Source organism: Chelonoidis abingdonii, chromosome 4, assembly GCF_003597395.2.
Source record: "Chelonoidis abingdonii isolate Lonesome George chromosome 4, CheloAbing_2.0, whole genome shotgun sequence".
NCBI classification, from domain to species: Eukaryota; Metazoa; Chordata; order Testudines; family Testudinidae; genus Chelonoidis; species Chelonoidis abingdonii.
Genome location: NC_133772.1, coordinates 152,229,564 through 152,248,708, shown reverse-complemented (window position 1 = coordinate 152,248,708; position 19,145 = coordinate 152,229,564).

Sequence of the window (19,145 nt, the reverse complement as noted above, 5' to 3'; positions counted from 1 at the left end):
GTTACAGCGCTATAAAGCCACCACCAGCGCTGTAACTCTCAAGGGTAGCCAAGGCCTAAGGCTTCCAAGCTCCTTTGCACAAAGGGTAGGGGTAACCCCTATGTTCTAGCTCACATTTCTGCTGTCAGTAAAACAGCTGCTGTCCCCAAAGCCCCATGGGAAATCTTGTGAGGGGGATGGGGGTATAAAAGTTGCCTGATTGGCCTGTAGTGTCACTACATTCCCACTGCAGCTTTTTGCCCAGCAGGTTTAAAACAAACAAAAGGAAGTATTTCTTCACACAATTCACAGTCAACCTCTGGAACTCCTTGCCAGAGGATGTAGTGAAGGCCAAGACTATAACAGGGTTCAAAAAAGAACTAGATAAACTCATGGAGGTTAGGTCCATCAATGGCTATTAGCCAGGATGGGCAGGGGTGGTGTCCCTAGCCTCTGTTTGCCAGAAGCTGGGAATGGGCGACAGGATCACTTGATGATTACCTGTTCTGTTCATTCCCTCTGGGGCATTCCCACCTAGCACTCAGTCAGCACAAGAAGTGGCTCCCTACCACCCCTTCCGCTCCCTGTCTGGGCCTGGCTGCCAGGGAAAGGGGCTGAATGTGCCAGAGGGCAGGCATAGCGGGAGAAGGACAGAGTCCCTCTCTCTCATCCTGGCAGGCAAAGCAAAAATTGGATGGGGCCCTAAACCCTGCATGCTCCCCGCATCACATGTCACCTATGCTACAATTACATTGCAGACTATAAAGCCCACAGGTAAGTCAAAACATGGAGACCTCTCCTCATGGAAACTTCCAAGCTATTGTCTCAGTCTCCCTTTTGATATGAACGATTGATCACAGTCCTGGTGCATCTCTCTGGGAACGCACTTTGCCCAAAGATTTTGGGTTCTGCTGCCCCTCCCACGCCTCACCCTCAAATTCTACCTATTGGCTTCCAGTTACCCAGCACTCCAGGGACAGGCATCTCCCCTGACACAGCATTGTCTGCACCGGCGCTTAGGTAGGTGTAACTCCCATCGCTCAGGGTGTGTGTGTGGCTTTTTCACACCCCTGAGCACTGTAAGTTATATTGACATGAGCAGTAGTGCAGTCTGAAGGCAGGTCTACATCTTCTGTGAAGGGCTAGCATGAACATAGGAACATAAGAACAGCCATACTGGGTCAGACCAAAAGTCCATCCAGCCCAGTCCTGTCTACCAACAGTGACCAATGCCAAGTGTCCCAGAGGGAGTGAATCTAACAGGTAATGATCAAGTGATCTCTCTCCTGCCATCCATCTCTACTCTCTGACAGACAGAGGCTAGGGACACCGTTCCTTACCCATCCTGGCTAATAGCCATTAATGGACTTAACCTCCATGAATTTATCCAGTTCTCTTTTAAACCCTGTTATAGTCCTAGCCTTCACAACCTCCTCGGGCAAGGAGTTCCACAAGTTGACTGTGCGACTGTAGAAGAAGACTCCTTTTATTTGTTTAAACATGGTGCCCATAATTTAATTTGGTGACCCCTAGTTCTTATTATATGGACAAGTAATAACTTTCCTTCTACTTTCTCCCATCACTCATGATTTTATAACCTCATCATATCCCCCCTTAGTCTCCTCTTTCCAAGCTGAAAAGTCCTAGCCTCTTAATCTCTCCTCATATGGGACTCATTAACCCCTAATAAATGTTGCCCTCTTGCCTTTTCTAATGCCAGTATATCTTTTTGAGAGTGGGACCCCACATCTGTATTGCCGTATTCAAGATGGGGTGTACCATGGATTTATAAGGGCAAAGATATCCCATCATCCTACCCTTTTTGAATGTTTCCTACATTCTGCTGCTTTTGACCCCTCGTGCACTGCGTGGACGCTTCAGAGACACTTCACGATGACTTTCCTGATTAGCGTAGCTAAATTAGCCCCCATCTCTATGTATCGTTGGGTTATTTTTTCCGTGCATTACTTCATTTATCCACATTAAATTCATTTGCCATTTGTTTCCCAAATCTTGTTTGTGGATCTTTTTGAAGTTCTTCACAGTCTGCTTTGGTCTAACTATCTTGAGTAATTTAATCATCTGCAAACTTGCCACTCACTGTTTAACCCTTTCTCCAGATCTTTATGAATAAGTTGAATAGGATTGGTCCTAGGACTGACCCGTTGGGAACACCACTAGTTACCCCTTCTCATTCTGACATTTACCATTATTCTTCCCTTTGTTCCCGTCTTTTAACAGGTCCCCTCCATGAAAGGATGTTTCTCTTTGATCCCATGACACTTAATTTATAAAGCCTTTGGTGAGGACCTGTCACAAGGCTTTCTGGAAATCTAAGTCCGCTAGTCCACTGGATCTGCCTTGTTCACATGTTTGTTGACCCCTTCAAAGAACTCTAATGATTAGTAAGACATGATTTCCCTTTACAGAAACCATGTTGACTGTTGCCCAACAATTTATGTTCTTCTATTGGTACAATTTATTCTTTACTATTATTTCAACTAATTTGCCGGTTGATGTTGATGTACGGTCTGTAATTGCCGGGATCACCTCTAGAGCCCTTTTAAAATTGGTTACATAGCTACTTCCAGTCATTGGGTACAGTAGCTGATTTAAGGGACAGTACAAACCAAGTAATAGTTCGCAATTTCACATTTGAGTTCTTCAGAACTCTTGGGTGATACCATCTGGTCCTGGTACTTGTTACTGTTAGTTATCAATTAATTCCAAAACCTCCTCTAGTGACACTTCAATCTGGACAGTTCCTCAGATTTGTCACCTACAAAGGATGGCTCAAGTTTGGGAATTCCACACCACCTCAATAGTAGAACTGGTGAAGCAAGAATCCATTTGTTCCCACAATGACTTTATCATCTTTAAGGGCTTCTTTTATATCTGATCCTCCAGGGCCCACTGCTTGTGAGACTTTCTGTCTGATGTACTAAAAGCATGTATTACCTTGGAGTTTTTGTGTGTTCTTCAAACCCTTTTGGCTCTTATTACATTTTTACACTTAATTTGGCAGTGTTTGCTCCTTTCTATTTACCTCGCTAGGATTCGACTTCCACTTTTTAAAAGATGCCCTTTTATCTCTTACTGCTTCTTGACATGATGTTAAGTCATGGTGGCTCTTTAGTGTCTTTACTGAGTTTTAATTAGGGTACATTTAAGTTGGGCCTTTTTATGGTGTCTTTAGAAAGTGTCCATGCAGCTTGCAGGGATTCATTCTAGTCACGTACCTTTAGAATTCTGGTAACTAACCCCCTCATTTTGCATAGTTTCCCCTTTCTGAAATTAAATGCCACAGTGTGGGCAGTTGAGGTTCTTCATCACAGAAAAGTTAAATGTTATATTATGGTCATTATTTCCATGTGGCTCGTAATAGTACCTCTTGGACCAGATCCCTGCTCTACTCAGGACAAAATGAGAATTGCCTCCCCTTGTGGGTTCCTGTACCAGCTGCTCCAAGAACAGTCATTTAAGTATAGAGAATGGTGCTCTGCATTTGTCCTGAGGTGAATGTACCCAGTCAATATGGGAATAATTGAAATCCCCCATTATGAGAGTTCTTTATTGATAGCCTCTTTAATTCCTCTTGCCATTTCTCGTCACTATCACTGTCCGGTCAGGTGGTCGATCATAGATCCCTCTGGTATTCTTATAGAGCATGGATTACATCCATAGAGATTCTGGGGAGCATGTGGTTCATTAAGTTTTACTCATTTGATTCTACTTTCTTACACACTATAGTGCCATTCCCCCCCCGCCACTTAAAAACTTGCCACGTTTTGTCTGCCCTTTTCTGATGTGTCAGATTCTTTTTTACGTGTGTTTCTCGGCTGATGGCCCTTACTATCCTCTTCCATCCTTCCTGAATAACCTAGAGACTCGCTATCAATAGACTCTCCTCTAAGAGAAATCTGTCCATCCACTCTGCTCTGCTGCAGCAATCGGCTTCCTCCCATCTCTTAGTTTAAAAACTGCTCTGCAATCTTTTTAATGTTAAGTGCCAGCAGTCTGGGTCTACTTTGGTTTAGGTGGAGCCCACCCTTCTTGCATAGGTTCCCCCTATTCCAAAAGTTTCCCCAGTTCCTAATAAATCTAAGCCTCTCCTCTCTACACCATTGTCTCATCCACGCATTGAGACTCTGAAGCTCTGTCTACCAACCTGGCCCTGCGCGTGGAACTGGAAGCATTTCTGAGAATGCTACCACAGAGGTCCTGGATTTCAGTCTCTTTCCTAGAAGCCTAAATTTGGCCGCCAGGACATCTCTCCTACTCTCCTCTATGTCATTAGTACCTACATGTACCACAACCACCGGCTCCTCCCCTCGAAATGCCTCGAGAGATCCGCAGCCTTTTCACCAGGCAAGTAAGTCACCATACAGTTCTCCTGGTCATCACAAACCCAGCTATCTATATTTCTAATGATCAAATCTCCCATTACTAACACCTGCCTTTTCCAATTAACTGGAGTTCCCTCCCCTGGAGACGTAACCTCAGTGTGAGAGGATACCCTAATATCATGTGGAAGGAGGGTCCCAACGATGGGAAGGTGTAGCGAGTTGGTTACCCGATCCTGCCCTTCGGGGCTTAAAACAGCCCAGGAGAGGGCTATAGCTGGGGCAAAAAGCCTGGGCTGATTGGGGGGAAAGCAGGCCCAGCTGTGGCCAGGTCCCAATCAGGCCCAGCTGGCCCCTATAAGAGGCAGTGAGCCAGGATCCCAGACACTCTCTCTCTGCCTGTAGAGGGAGAAGGGCCTGGCTGCAGGGAGCTAGAGAAGGTACCTAGAGTGGAGCAGGGCTAGGGAAAGGTATAGGAGCTGGGGAGCTCCTGCCTGGAAAGCCCCAGGCTGCGGCCTAGCATAAGGCCAAGAGGTATTGGGGGTTGCAAGGGGCAGCCCAGGGGTAGGCAAAGGCAGCAGGTACAAACCCCTTTGCCTATGATGAGTGGCTGATACTGCTGTCTGCCCCAGGGTGCGGGGGGCTTGATGGAGACTGGGCGGTAGCCAATACTGAGGCAAAGTGGGGATAGTGGGGTGGGGGTTCCCCCTGGGAGGGGGAGACCCAGTAAAAAGAGGACTGGGGTCTTGGGAGGGACATGAGGGCCAGTAGCTAGAAGGTGGATCACGGGCCTGCAAAGGGCGCTCCAGGCTGGATTGAGCTAATTCCCAGGATCACCAGCAGGAGGTGCCACAGGGGTGAGTCCGGCCCGTCTACAGAAGGTTTCCCTCTGCTCCCGTTGACGGCTCTCCTTCAATGAGCCTTTCATCCTCCTCAACAGCGCAGGGGCTGTCTGACCGGAGGTGGGACAAATTTAAAGTGCCCCAGAAAGCTTCATTAACATACCTCTCTTAGCTCTCCAGTTCTGCCACCCTGGCCTCCAAAGCCCGTATGCAGTCTCTAAGGGCTAGGAGCAACTTGAACCGAATGCACACATATCCCACCCACCCACAGGGGAGGTAATCATACATGCTGCACTGGGCGCAATAAACAGGATAGCCCCCACTCTGCTGCTGGGCTTCTGCCTGCATTCTCTCCTCCAACTACCTAGTTTAATGATAGGGTTTTTGTTTGAATCAATAAGTTTTTATTATAGTTTTGTTTAAAAGTTTTTAAAGAATGGCAATAGTACCTTGCCCCCTTCCCACTTCCCTTCCAAACTCCCTCTCGAAACTCTCTGTTAGTGGCCCCTGGTTGCTTGCTCACTGCTTTATAAAGCCCTGGCCTTCCTGATATCCCCGCCCTCTGACTAAGGCTCAGCCAATGAACAGAGGCTTCTAGATATGAAACCTTGTTTAGAAGCTCACAGCTTCCAACTACCACCCACAGCACACAGTCCTTCAAACAAACAAACAGATGGACAAACATGAGCTCTGCACACAGCAAGCAAACCCCAAACACAAACACACACTACAGACAGCCACTTACCCCAAGGGTCCCATATTTGCTCCTCCTTCACCTGGAGAACTCCCTCTTGAAACTCCCTGTTCGCAAAGCCATGGTTTCACTGTCTGTGCCTAAAGCTGATCCCCTGTGGGAGCTTTCTCAACTCTAGACCTCCTGGGGATTGTCTGTTAAAGCCCTCCACGTTGGGCTATTTCTTTTGACATTTTCAGGGGCTGTAGGTGGGCTTGGCTGAGCTGCAGCTGGTGGTGGTGCATGCCACGCATCGGTTTATTTTTAGCTGTGTAAATCGTAGAAGATTAGGGTTGGATGAGACCTCAGGAGGTCATCTAGTCCAACCCCCTGCTCAAAGCAGGACACGAACCCCAACTAAATCATCCCAGCCAGGGCTTTGTCAAGCCTGTCCTTAAAAACCTCTAAGGATGTAGATTCCACCACCTCCCTAGGTAACCCATTCCAGTGCTTCAACACCCTCCCAGTGAAATAGTGTTTCCTAATATCCAACCTAGACTTCCCCCACTGCAACTTGAGACCATTGCTCCTTGTTCTGTCATCTGCCACCACTGAGAACAGCCGAGCTCCATCCTCTTTGGAACCCCTCAAAGTTAGTTGAAGGCTGCTATCAAATCCACCCTCACTCTTCTCTTCTGCAGACTAAATAACCCCAGCTCCCTCAACCTCTCCTCGTAAGTCATGTGCCCCAGTGGAGCAAAGGAGTAAAGGCGGAGGTCAGTGTGTGATTCATTTTGTAATAATGTCCCTGGGCATAGAGATGGCTCAGTGATACCTAAGGCATCCTTGTAGTTCAGAGAATCCTGTGCTGGACAGGGATGATGCTTGAGCCTCTGAATTGGGAGGGGGCTACCGCAGGCCACATAATTACTGGCTAAGGATCCTTACCTTCTCCAGCTGGAAATGATCTTAGCAACCTAACCTAAGTATGCAACAACCTCTCCTAATTTGCATAAGATGCAGTAGAGTGACAATGCCCTCAGGTGAAATTCTGGACCCACTGACATCATTGGCAAAAATCCCTTTGATTTCAGTGAGCCAGGATTTCATTCCTCCTCTTTAATACTGAGGTCTGGCCGGGTGGATCACAGACCAAATGGGTTCCAGCATGCAATACTTCATAGAGGCACCCCACTCTCATCCGGAAAGAGCACTGCCTAAGGGTCATGCCTGTGTACTGCAGACAAGGATGCTGGTCTGCTGAGGGCCTGCAGGTGGGAAGTTGGCTGCACCTGCTCCCTGGGAGTTGAGTCTGGGATGCGGCGTGTGTTCTTCGTGGCCGATATCCTCACAGTGAGGTGGAATCAGCCATGCTATGGCATTTCTGCTAAGCTCAGCTCACATGTGGCGTGGGACTGTTGTGCTAATTAGCCAAGGACTCCTCAGTGCATTCTAGCCAGAGACAGCAGCTCAAGCTGAACAATGCCAGGAGAGCATGTGGGGTGAAGGATTATCTCATTTTTGATTTTCCTAAGAGTTCTCAGCATCCCTAGAGTGGGAGGGGAGAAGGGTGGAAATGTGGCATCAGTCTGGCAGGTTCGTTCTCCCCACTCCCACACAACGAGGTGTTTCTCCTCCTTACCTTTCAAAGGAAACAATACAGCTTTTCCAGTACATTAGCTTCTCCTTCTGTAGCAAGGGAGCAGCAGCTGATCACAGCGGTGCTGGCAGAGGAGGCATTTCTAGCGAGTGAAATGGAGAGATGGGTTGTAAGCTATTTGGGGCAGAGATCATGTCTTTACATGCCTTTGTACAGCACCTAGCACAACGGGACCTCAGCTCCAATTGGGTCCCCTGGATCTCACAAAGAGAGAAATAATAACAGCAGATCCACTCCTTTCGGGGTGTTGCATCCTGTAAAAGGCATGTTGCGTCTCTGTGCGTGCCCTTGTGGCCCTGTGTGATACTACAGGTTTGCCTTGCCTTGATTTTCCCCACATGGGAAATGGCTAATCAGTAAGGTCACTTTAAAGGATCTGGGCAAGGAGAAGCCAAAAGAAACGTAACAGAATAGCATATCCCCGTCAATAAGGTCTCAGGGAAGCAGTAATTCTAACAGCTGACAAGGCTCTCACCCCAGGGCATTAGTTGAGAGCGCCCAAATTTAGAGTCCACAAAACAAAGTCTCTGGGTCAAGTCAGGCTAGTCTCTCTTGGGGTGTGATCCATGAAGGTACTTAGGTAGCATTGACAGACCCCCGGTCATCGTGGGCAGGATTGAACCTGGGACCTCTGAAGCTTACTGCGTGAGCCTCTACTGTATGAGCTAAAAGCCACATGGCCCTTAGCTAAGGCTGTAGAGTAGACTCGTTAATCTCTCTCTCTAAATGGTCTCAGTGCCACTAGATAGGACAGAGCACCACACCCTGGAGGTGGGTGGATTACACACATGCATCTATGTCCTGTTTTTTAGGCACCACTCTGATGGACAAAACTGCCACTTGGCTGCTGCTTGACCCTGCAGGCATCTAAATTTTTTCCTCCAGGCATGCATGCCGCTGCCTCTCTCTAGGTGCCTATCTCCTGGCTAAGCCCCAGAGTGAGTCACCAGCTGGGGATGATCAGCATTCAGCTGCCTAAGTCACATGTGGGGCCCGATCCAGTAGGTGGCCTCTGAGCATTCCTACCTTATTGCCCTTCACAGGACCTAGCTTCTTCCAGTCTGTCAATTGCAAGCAGAGATAGGCACCTCCCTGAGGCCCAACTTAGGTGCTTATTTCTATGAGGGAGTGGGGCTTAGCACACACCCCTCTCATCAGCTTCCTCCATTGGCTAGCTTAGGTGGCGCCATGCCTAGCATGCTGGCTTTGTGGGTAGCTGTCATAGCTTCCTACTCAGATTTGAACCTTAGCGTTTATAACCTGAGAAGCTAGCATGAACCCTCTAAGCTTAATTACCAGCTTAGATCTGATATCGCTGCCACCAGCCAATTTCCACTGTTTGGCTCACTCTGGTCTCCCCAAAACCTTCCCTGGGGAACCCCCCAAGACTCAGATGCCCTGAGTCTACAACAAAGGGAAATAAACCATTCCCCCCCCCCCTCTCCCACCCAGAATTTCCTCTCTGGGCTAACCTGAGAGTTACTGATGCAACCTCTTTACATCACAATACCAAGAAGCATGTCTCCTCTCTTCCACAAAGAGACAAACCCAAAGACAAGGAAACAGAAAAGATTCTATCTCTCTTCCCCCTTAGCTTCTTCCCGCCCTGGGACACTAGGAGAGTTAAACACAGAGAGCAGTTTTTCCCCTCCCCCCCGTCTTTCCTTTCTCCCACCAATTTCCTGGTGGGTCAACTAGAAAAAGAAATCAACAGGTCTTAAAAAGCAAAACTTTTAATAAAAAAAAAAAAAAAAGAATAGAATAACAGTTCTCTGTAACCTAGATGTTAAGATACAGGGCTTTCCTTATAGAAAATGAATAAACAATAGAAAAGGGATAAACAGCCTTACCCAAAAACAATACAATTTAAAGTACTTATAGCCAAATACACATAAAGACTCCACCAGCCAGATACACAGATGCAAATACAGCAAAACAATTTAAAAGACTATACTTTTGCTACCTTGTACTTACAACTGGGAAACAGAAGATAAGAAGGACTGGAAATAGATCCTCTCATAGCTGAGAGAGCACAGAACAGACAAAGACCCAAGACCAAGAAACACCCACATATTCCCTCCCTTAAGCTTTGAAAAATCCGGTTTCCTGATTGGTCCTCTTGTCAGGTGTTTGGTTCCCTTTGTTAACCCTTTACAGGTAAAAGAAACATTAACCCTTAGCTATCTGTTTATGACAGTAGCATTCTAAGGCACCTATCTCTCCCCATTTATTGTATGGGAGACTGGGCACTTAACTCAGGCTTTGTGGATCACAGCATTGTTCCTGTGATTTTCTAAAGGTAGGTGCCAAGATGCTCATCATTGCAATGCCTAAGCCCCTATGCGGATATGGGCCTTGGAGCCTAAGAGAGCAACCAGCACACACTGCAGCCTGCATGGCTCTCCTCTTCCTTGATTACACCCAGGCTGTCTTGGTTGTAGGCTCCAGTCTATCCCTTAACGGGGTTGTACATACCTTCATGCATCCATTTTCAAGCGAGAGTTTCACGTCATCAAGCTGAGAAGAAGGCAATGTAGGCCTGGCTTGATATGAATAACTGGACACAGGGGAAGCCTTCTTTCTTGAAAGACAGGATTAGGAAGGTAAATGGGTCATCAGGCTGAAAACAGAATGTCTGGACTAGCTAAGATAAGGGGGAACACCCAGGGAACCACTTACAATGGGCAAGATAACAATGGATAAGATAAGCCCGCAATATAAGATGAGGTAAAGAGTAAGGTGTCCCCGGACAGTGCGTGCTGCACAGGGACTGGTTCCTACAAAGTGACCAAGCCAATCCCAACCATGCAATGCAAGGTATAGTAAATGCAATGTAATTGGTAAATGTATATAAAAGAAGAGGTTTGCTGGGTAACAGTGGCTGTATGGTGTGCCCTATGCCCACCCACTTTGCATGAGTTGGGTCAGCTCAGCATAGATTTGCTGTATGTCAAATAAAGGAACCTGAGTGACAAGACTGAAGCTGAACTGAGTTATTGGGGAGCCGACTGGAAGAGGTCTCAGGGGAACCCCGACATAGACAAGTGTATTTTAGATTCCAAAGGCATGTATGAAAGATTTCAGCATAGGCCTCTCTGTTTACGATAGCATTATACCTTTGTGTTCACTGTGGTGATTAGGTTGTTGCGTTGCCTAAAGGAGGTGGACTGGTGAGGGTGTTAAATCTGCTTGTTGCATAAGATCATTAATTTTTTTCATGGAATGAGCTCTCTGTTCATTGGCTTTAATAGAGTTCATCATTGAAGCCTGATAAGTTATCGGAGCATGCATCCCCAAATACTGAACTTTGTCTTGGCTCTTCCAAATAAAAAAGTTTTCCAAAGATTTCTGACCTGTTTTAGGTATTCTGGTTGCTACTATTTCCCATTTAGTACAATCGCTTCTCCAACCTCTGTGAACAGGAATGCAGGTGAAATTCTTGAGGAACAACAACTGACCTGTTAACCAGCTTAACCCAAAGATTAGGTAGGTTACAACCCTGATAAAGCAAGTTAACAGAAAAGAGGTGAAAATGGACAACTTTGTTATTTCTCAGACACCTGCACTTCTTTTCAACTAGTGTGTGTGATGTTTTTCTAAAATGCTGAAACATTGTGGTGAGGGCTGCAAAACTGGTAAAGCATTGTGGGTGCTTTTTAAAATTTGCATGCTCTTTTCCACCAGCACTGCTGCGAAGTAAGTTTTCTCCCTTATAAGATGCTCATTTAAGCCCATTGGAACTTCTCGTGTAACATGTAATCACTCACATTTCCAGATGTAATTAAGGCCTATTAGTGGTGTTTTACACAGACTAGTTTAAATTAAGCACCCTGATAGCTGGAGCCTTGTGATCAGTGACAGAGGTGCTATGGAGAATTCAGTCAAAGACTAACTTTTCTTCTCCAGGATCTTCTCTTAGGACATTGGGGGCCAGATCCTTAAAGGTGTTTGGCACCGAACTCCCACTGATTTAATCTAAATCCCTTTTGAGGATCTGGGTCTGGGACAATTTGAATAACTAGTGTATGCTGGTCACTTGCTTTTAACTCATTTGCTAGCAGACCCAACTGAGAACTCTTCAAATCATTTCTCAACATGGGCATATGTTGCTTTCTCTAAAATAATACACAAATGACTTTGAATGGGTGTTTGTGGCTTTATATACAAGTTGGCTAACTTCACAAGCCATAAAAAAGCCCTCTCCTACTAGAAGTGTGGGTGAGAGCTTGTAGACAACATATGGTATTTCCTTCAGTTAGACAACTCTTGGTTTTGGGAGAATTTCAGTTTCAACCTGTTTTCTGTAAACCTTTAAGTGAAGCACTTTGTTTTTTCATTTGAAGTTTTTTGTGGGGGCAGCTGCCAGAAAGGATGGGGCAAACACTGAAAGAGGAGGGGCAAGAGTTAGAAGGGGCGGGTCTTAAGCAGGAGAAGATAGAGTTTAGTGAGCGATGTGGGAACGGATGGGGCTTATCTTTATTTTATTTATTAATCTCAATTTGGCAGGTACTAGGGCCAGCTTGCCTCTCAGAACCCAGGGTGAGTTTTCAGTGCTAAAAGTCAGGACAAATACTGTTTTTATTTGTAAACTGAACATCTTCAATCTGGCACTTCATGGGACACAAATATTTGCCACCCATAATATCATTTGAACTGAGTTATTTTTCAGCCTACTGCTGCCATTTAATGGCAACCAACTGCTTGAAGTGCCTCCAGAAGAAAAGAGGTAGAAATAGCATATGGGACATAGATTTGATGCATTTGCTATAGTTTGCCTCCTTTGAGAGAGAAAACACTGCATTTGGCTCTAGCTGAAGCTTTCTGGGTATTTCACAGGAAGAGACTCAAGTGATCAAGCTGTGAGGCTGAAATAGCCAATGAGGCAAGTTCCCCATCAAAGAGGAAACTGATAATGGAATACGTTGAATGAAGCACTGATGCATCCTCTCTTGTTCGTCTCTCTCATCTTCCTGAGATGCAGACACAAAAGATGTAGAAGACCCCACTCCATTTCATTCTGAGGGAAGGCTCGAGTGACCTCTCCCTTCCACTTGCTACTTAAGTACCGGTCTTATCAGCTAAGTTATCATCTCTTAGCAACCCCGCGATCCTTTCTGGGTGCTGAAGGACACAAACCAGCAGCAGCCTTGTGAAATGGAGCCTGCACAACCAGGCTGGCTCACTTGATCCCAGTGTGATGCAGCACATTCAATCCCGCCCCAGGGGATGGTACTTCTCTGGAGTTACTTACCTGTCCCAGCGTCTGCAGGACCTCTCAGTTATTTTAATTTGTGGAAAAAGTTGGTAGCCGTCCCTCATGGACCTATAATACAATCCCTAGCTCACAAAGCTATATATCACATTTATAGACACAAACATTTATGACTAATCTGTGGGCCCACAGTGCCTGGGACAGCTCAGTGTAAGAGTCTTTTGAAGTTTCCATGCTTCTGAGAGCTCACGTCCGTCGCACAAAACACGCGGGAATAGAAAGCTGCATTTGGAATGTGAAACCACATCGTCTTCTCTCTGTCATAAGTTAGAGCTCTTTTTTGTTAGCTAATGTGACATTGATCTCCCGGAGTCCCTGTGTGGTTGGCCTTCTTGGCCATTGCAGAAGTTTTTAAGGCTCAGCTTGACAAAGCCCTGGCTGGGATGATTTAGTTCATGTTGGTCCTGCTTTGAGCCTCAGGGGGTTGGACTAGATGACCTCCTGAGGTCTCTTTCAACCCTAATCTATGATTCTATGATTTTTTCTCTGATTTGGTGGCTGTATGATAAAGTGAACATGTGAGGGACAGCAGATACAGCGGCAGGGAGATTAGGGCCCTCCCAAGAAAATGACCCAGAAAACAGGCTTTTAAAGGGGGGAAACTACTGGTGACTTGGTATACATGGAAGTAACAACAACCACAGTGGCCCTGATTTTCCACTCATGCCAAAATCAGGAGGAATGCTGTTGAATTCAGCCAGTCAAGTCACCCCAGTGTAAAACCAGAGCAGTGCAACACGGCTGCTACTCTGAAACCAATCCGGAGAAGCAAGCCCACTATGGACATCAAACAAAGCACTGACCACCAGTCCATCTCTGAAAGCCTCTTTCTCAAGGCCCCCTGGCCCCTCCCCTATCATCCATGGCAGACTGGAAGAATCTCTCTCGCCCTCTTCCCCACATGCACACAGGGCCCTAAGCTAGATGTCTGCCCCCTATTGCCAATTAAGGTGTCTACCCGCCTTTTTCCTGGCTCCCAGCCTATAACAGGGAAATTTGCTGGCCAGCACAATGGCATACGTTTCCCTGCACAACGAGCCCTGCCTCCTGCAGCAGGCCCAGACTGGGGAGTGGTGCGAGAGGGACTCTGGTAGCAGGATCTAGCAGCTGCTGTGCCACAGGAGAGAAAGAGAGCAAGAGGTCTGCTGGGTCACTGGCTGTCTGCTGCTCTACATCTGGCTATGCCGGTGCTCTAGGAGAAGGAGCATTATGAGCGTTTTGTCCCCAGGTTATTTTTTGAGGAATGCTCCTTGTCTATCCCATGCTTGACTAACACACAGCTGTCCCCATGGATACGCACCTATCTAATATCCAACGTGTGGCCATTCGTAGGGCAAGCTCGTTGCTTGCTGTGTGCAGCAGGGAAGGGCGCAAAGCAGGTCCCTACTCCCCTGGAGTGACAACTTGTGTCGTGGAGCTTGATGGAGGGGGAAAAGCAGCTTTCGGGTGCTGTTGCCACTATTCCTGCCCCTTGGTGACGGTGGGTAGAGCATGGGAAACAAGCTGGTTCTGGAGTACAGGAGCTGCATTAAGGTGATCATAGAATCATTGAATATCAGGGTTGGAAGGATCCTCAGGAGATCATCTAGTCCAACCCCCTGCTCAAAGCAGGGCAAATTCCTAGACTTTTTTTTTTTTATTTTTTTTAAACCCCAGTTCCCTAAATGACCCCCTCAAGGATTGAATTCACAACCTTGGGTTTAGCAGGCAATGCTCAAACCACTGAGCTATCTGTCCCCCCTGCATGGCTCACTGTGACATGCCCCTCTCCCACCCGGCTCTGCGCCCATGACCTGGCCTCCACTTAGTGTGGCGATGGAGGAGGCCCATCTCCCATCCTGCAGAAGCAGAAGCATTGAGCCAGAATAGCAGCTGGGCTGGCAGCAGGAGTCCCCTGTCCTCAAAAATATGGGGGTAGCAACCAGGTGCTCCCCTGGGACTTACCCAAGTAGCTGGGATGTGTCTGTGTCAGTGGGGCTGGAAGCGTTATCCTCTCCTCCTCCTGTCACGCACAGAGTCTGTCTTTGCTGCAGCAGTAACCTGGGCCCTTGCCAGGATACTGTCCCTAAGCCCTCTCCTGTCCACATGCAACCACCTCTCACCCAAGGGCAGTGCTTTCAACTGGGTTACAGGCTAGAGCCCAGGCGCCGCTTTCCTCTGGGCTGGTAACCTGCTCCCTTTGCAGGATACACCTCCAGTGCCTTCCCACAATTCCCATGGGCACCCAGAAGCAGACATGGTCTCCCACAATTCACTGGGAAAGGATCACAGAACGGCTCAGCTTAGTGCTGCACCAAGAACCGTGAGATATATCCCCAGAAGTCCTAGAGAGACACACAGGGGATGGACTGTAGCACCAGCGAGGACACAGTAACGTTGGTGGAGCCCTGAAGTTCTCACACGCAGGCTAGGCTGACCCAGGTGCTGATTACCTGCATTAACCCGACAGCGGAAATAGATTCATAGAGCTTTGGGGCTGCTGTTGGCAGGGCCCTGGCTGGAGCAGTGACTTATAGGACATCTCTTCACTGCATCATTCACCTGCCCAGGGTTCCTTGTGCTGAGACACTCTAGGATTCTTTCCCCGTCAATTGTATCAATTGAGGGAGAACTTAGCTGTCCTTCAGGGGGAAATTGTGGGAAGGGCATTGGAGGACTATCAGCACTTGGGTGACTGAGCCTGCATCCTTACTGCAAGGCAATGGGTTCCAGCCTGAGTAAAACCAAAGTCCGGGCTCTAACTCACACCCCCAGCCACATAAACTAGCTCTGGCTCAAAGAACCTCCAAAGGCCGGTCAGAGGTTTTTGGCGTTGATGGTAGAGGGGTTTGGGCTAAACCCCAGGTAACTGTGGGACACACCCTTAAAGTTAATACCACATTGAGATGCATGGGGCAGTTCACACCTCTCAGAGCTGTTTCAGGCTGTCTGCAGACTCAGGACTTGTCTTCCCTAGGTGGGTTTTGCCAGGATAGCTGTACCAGCATAGTCATGCTTGCAAAAGCCTCTTAGAATAGACACATTTACATTGGGATAAAAGGTGCTTTTCCTGAGATAACCTTTTCTGGTTCAATGAATGAAATAAGCTATACTGGCATAAGCACTTTTATGCCACTATAACGGTGTCTCTGCTAGGGCTTTTGACGGCATAACTATATTCAGCATTATCAACCACCCTAATCCATATAGATAAGCTGGTGAAAACTTTTGAGAATAGATACATCCTCCTCCTGACAGTACTGCATTGGTTATGCTTGGGTCACGGCTTCAAGGTTTTCTTTGCAAAAGTAAGGGCTAGAAACGTACTGTTTTAAAAATGAAAGCTGAGAGTCTGATATAATCACATGACTCCAGCAGCAGGGACTCTAGGCATGGGTCTATATTGCCTATGACTTACTCTGGCCCTCTGGGCTATAGACCAGTAGCAGATTATTTTTCCTGTTGTTATTTATTACAGCAACACCCACTGTATCAGAGACTGAAGTCTGACTCTATATCACAGTTTCCTACTTTGCCCCTTGGGCAAAGCAGCTTCTCAGGGCAAATTGTAAAGACACTGTTTGGCACTTAAATAGTTCTCTTTCTATTGCCAGCCTAAGAAATTGTGAGTACAAATGTGTAGAGCCCTGCGCGATTACAAAAATGTGGATCTGCATCTGATCCGCACCCGCTAGGATCGACCTGCGATCCACTAGCCGTCTTTTCCTGTATCCTCGTCCACATCTGCACCCAGAGCAGCAAGCCATCTCGCAAGGACTGGGGGTGAAGCGAGCATAGATGAGCGATTGGGGAGAAGCAGTGTGAGGGTGGGGACTGGGGGTAAGGGGCAGAGAAGGGGTGGCACAGAGGGGGAGGGGTTGGGGTGGTGCATCACATGCTGCTTCTGGGGCTCACGAGTGAAGGCACGAGGCAGCAGCACTGCGTGTTGCATCACAGTGGGGCAGACAGGTGGGACGCTGGGGCCCCGCCTGCTCCATTCCTGTGGGCGCGCCCTGCTTCCCAGGAGCTGGTGGTGGACTGGGACTAGAAGTGCAGCCAGTGCTGCTGGGTCGGGCCATGGTATGGACACTGTTGTTGCCCGAGGGGCCTAAGCTGCTGGACAGGAAGCGGCGTGGTGAGTGGGTGCTGGACAGCCCCGATTCTGATCAGCTGCCCAGCCCCAGCCACTAGCTGCTGGCTGCTGGCCCCGAGTGTACTGTGCTCTTTGGGCTGCCTGAGCCAGACACCACAGGCCAGGTGCTGCCGATGAGTAGAGCCCCACACAGTCATATCTGCATCCGAGCCACTATCCGCAAAAATGGTCCATGGATACGAAGCGGATATCCAGGGATTTGCCAGTGTGACCCAGAGCCCAGCTGAGAGACCTCTTCCCTTGGATTTGTTATCTTTGTATTGAATCCTCCAGCTAGAAACTGCTTTTTAATGACAGCACAAGGGGGCGGTGACCTGGATTGTGGCGTTTCAAAATTAAAAAGGAAATTCCCACCCACTTCAAAGCTGCTGCGTCCGGCTAACAAAACGAGTGAACCCGAAGTCTGGCCGGCATCCCTCTGCAATTATCTCATTATATTCCAAACCCTTTCTACCAGCTCTTGATATTTCGCTTATTCCTGCAATCTCAGTGCTCCCTGCAGTGGTTCGGGAGAAGGTCAGGTTGGGCATTACTTTCCAGAGTTCACTATTTATAAAGTGTATCTTGAACGAAAAAGCTTATTGTAGCAAATAGTAGGCTTTTGTGTGGCGTTGCTGAATAGGAGGGGTGTTCTCCTGTCACCATGACAACAAGCATTTGAATTAAGACCAGGCTACTTGGAACAATTTGCCGTCACATGGTTCACAGGAAACACTTTGAAACCCTTGTAATCTTTTCAATAGGCTTGATTGTTAACATCTTCCCAACTTAATCGTTAACTTTGTTCTGTAACAGATAATTACTGTAGTTTGCATTTTTCTGTCCCTCGCATGAACTGTGAAATTCATGGAACGTAGGCCATACAGTGTTTAGTTCTTTCCCTGCTTGAGGAGGTGAAATCGGGAAATTTAGCATTTCATTCCCTCATCACCGCCTCTTCCCCCGGCACAAATGTTCATCGCTTGGAAAGTTTGCACTACAGACACAAATGTATATGGGGTTGTGTTCCTTGTTTCCCACCCGCCTTCTTTGGAAGCACATCTATAACATGTGTGTCTGGTTTTGTTTGGCTTGAGATGTCCCTTTCTCTGTGTCTCTGCATCTGAGGGATATTTTCTGCTTTTAAAGACTTTTTACCATTTTATTCTTTGTCTGATAGGATAGGGGCCCCCATCGTGCTAGGGGCTGTGTGGACACAAAATATGAGCCAGTCCCTGTCCCAAAGAACTTAGACAGACAAACTGTGGGTGGGCAAACTGAGATGAAATGATTTCCCCATGGTCACTCACCAGGTCAGGGACTGGCAGAGCCAGGAAGAGAAGGCGGGTCTCCGAGTCCGGTACACTATCCACTATCCACCAGGCCATGCAGCCTCTCTATGATGCCTATGTTCCAGTCCAGTGATTTAACCACAAGACCATCATTCCTCTCTGGTCACATAATGGAGATTTAGTGTGGATTTTTCTCTCTGATCTATTGCAGCTCCCATCTCAGGGTGTGTTTTAAAAACCAGTTTCTAGACAATGTGCTCTTGGATTTGCTTTGATCACACTGTACTGTTCTCCACTCTCCTTCATTGCTACAAATTGGGGACCTTAGGTATTCCACGGTGAATTACATCGCTCTAGAAATCTAGTGAACAGATTAGATCTATGCCATGGCACCCTGAGTAGCCCCTCAGTGGGAAATCCTGCAACAGAAGGGAGAATCTGTAAAAGTTCCGGGGCAGTCGATGACTCAGTAACAATGATAATGTCACTGATAGGTTTCAGAGTAGCAGCCGTGTTAGTCTGTATCCACAAAAAGAACAAGAGTACTTGTGACACCTTAGAGACTAACAAATTTATTTGTGCATAAGCTTTCGTGGGCTACCGCCCACTTCTTCAGATGCATAGAATGCAACATATAGTGAGGAGATATATATACACACACAGAGAGCATGAAAAGGTGGGAGTTGTCTTACCAACTTTGAGAGGCCAATTAAGTAAGAGAAAACACTTTTGAAGTGATAATCAAGATAGCCCAGTACAGACAGTTTGATAAGAAATGTGAGAATACTTACGTGGGGAGATAGATTCAATATTTGTAATTGATATACATTTGCATTGTGCATTTTGTCCTGAACCATTTCCCAAGCTGTGGGCCTGATCACCTGAGGTGCAGCGTGCCCCAGTTCCCATGGAAGCAAGTAATCCTCACGGGAAAGACCCAGCACCACTCAGCATTGGGCCTGAAATGAGGGCA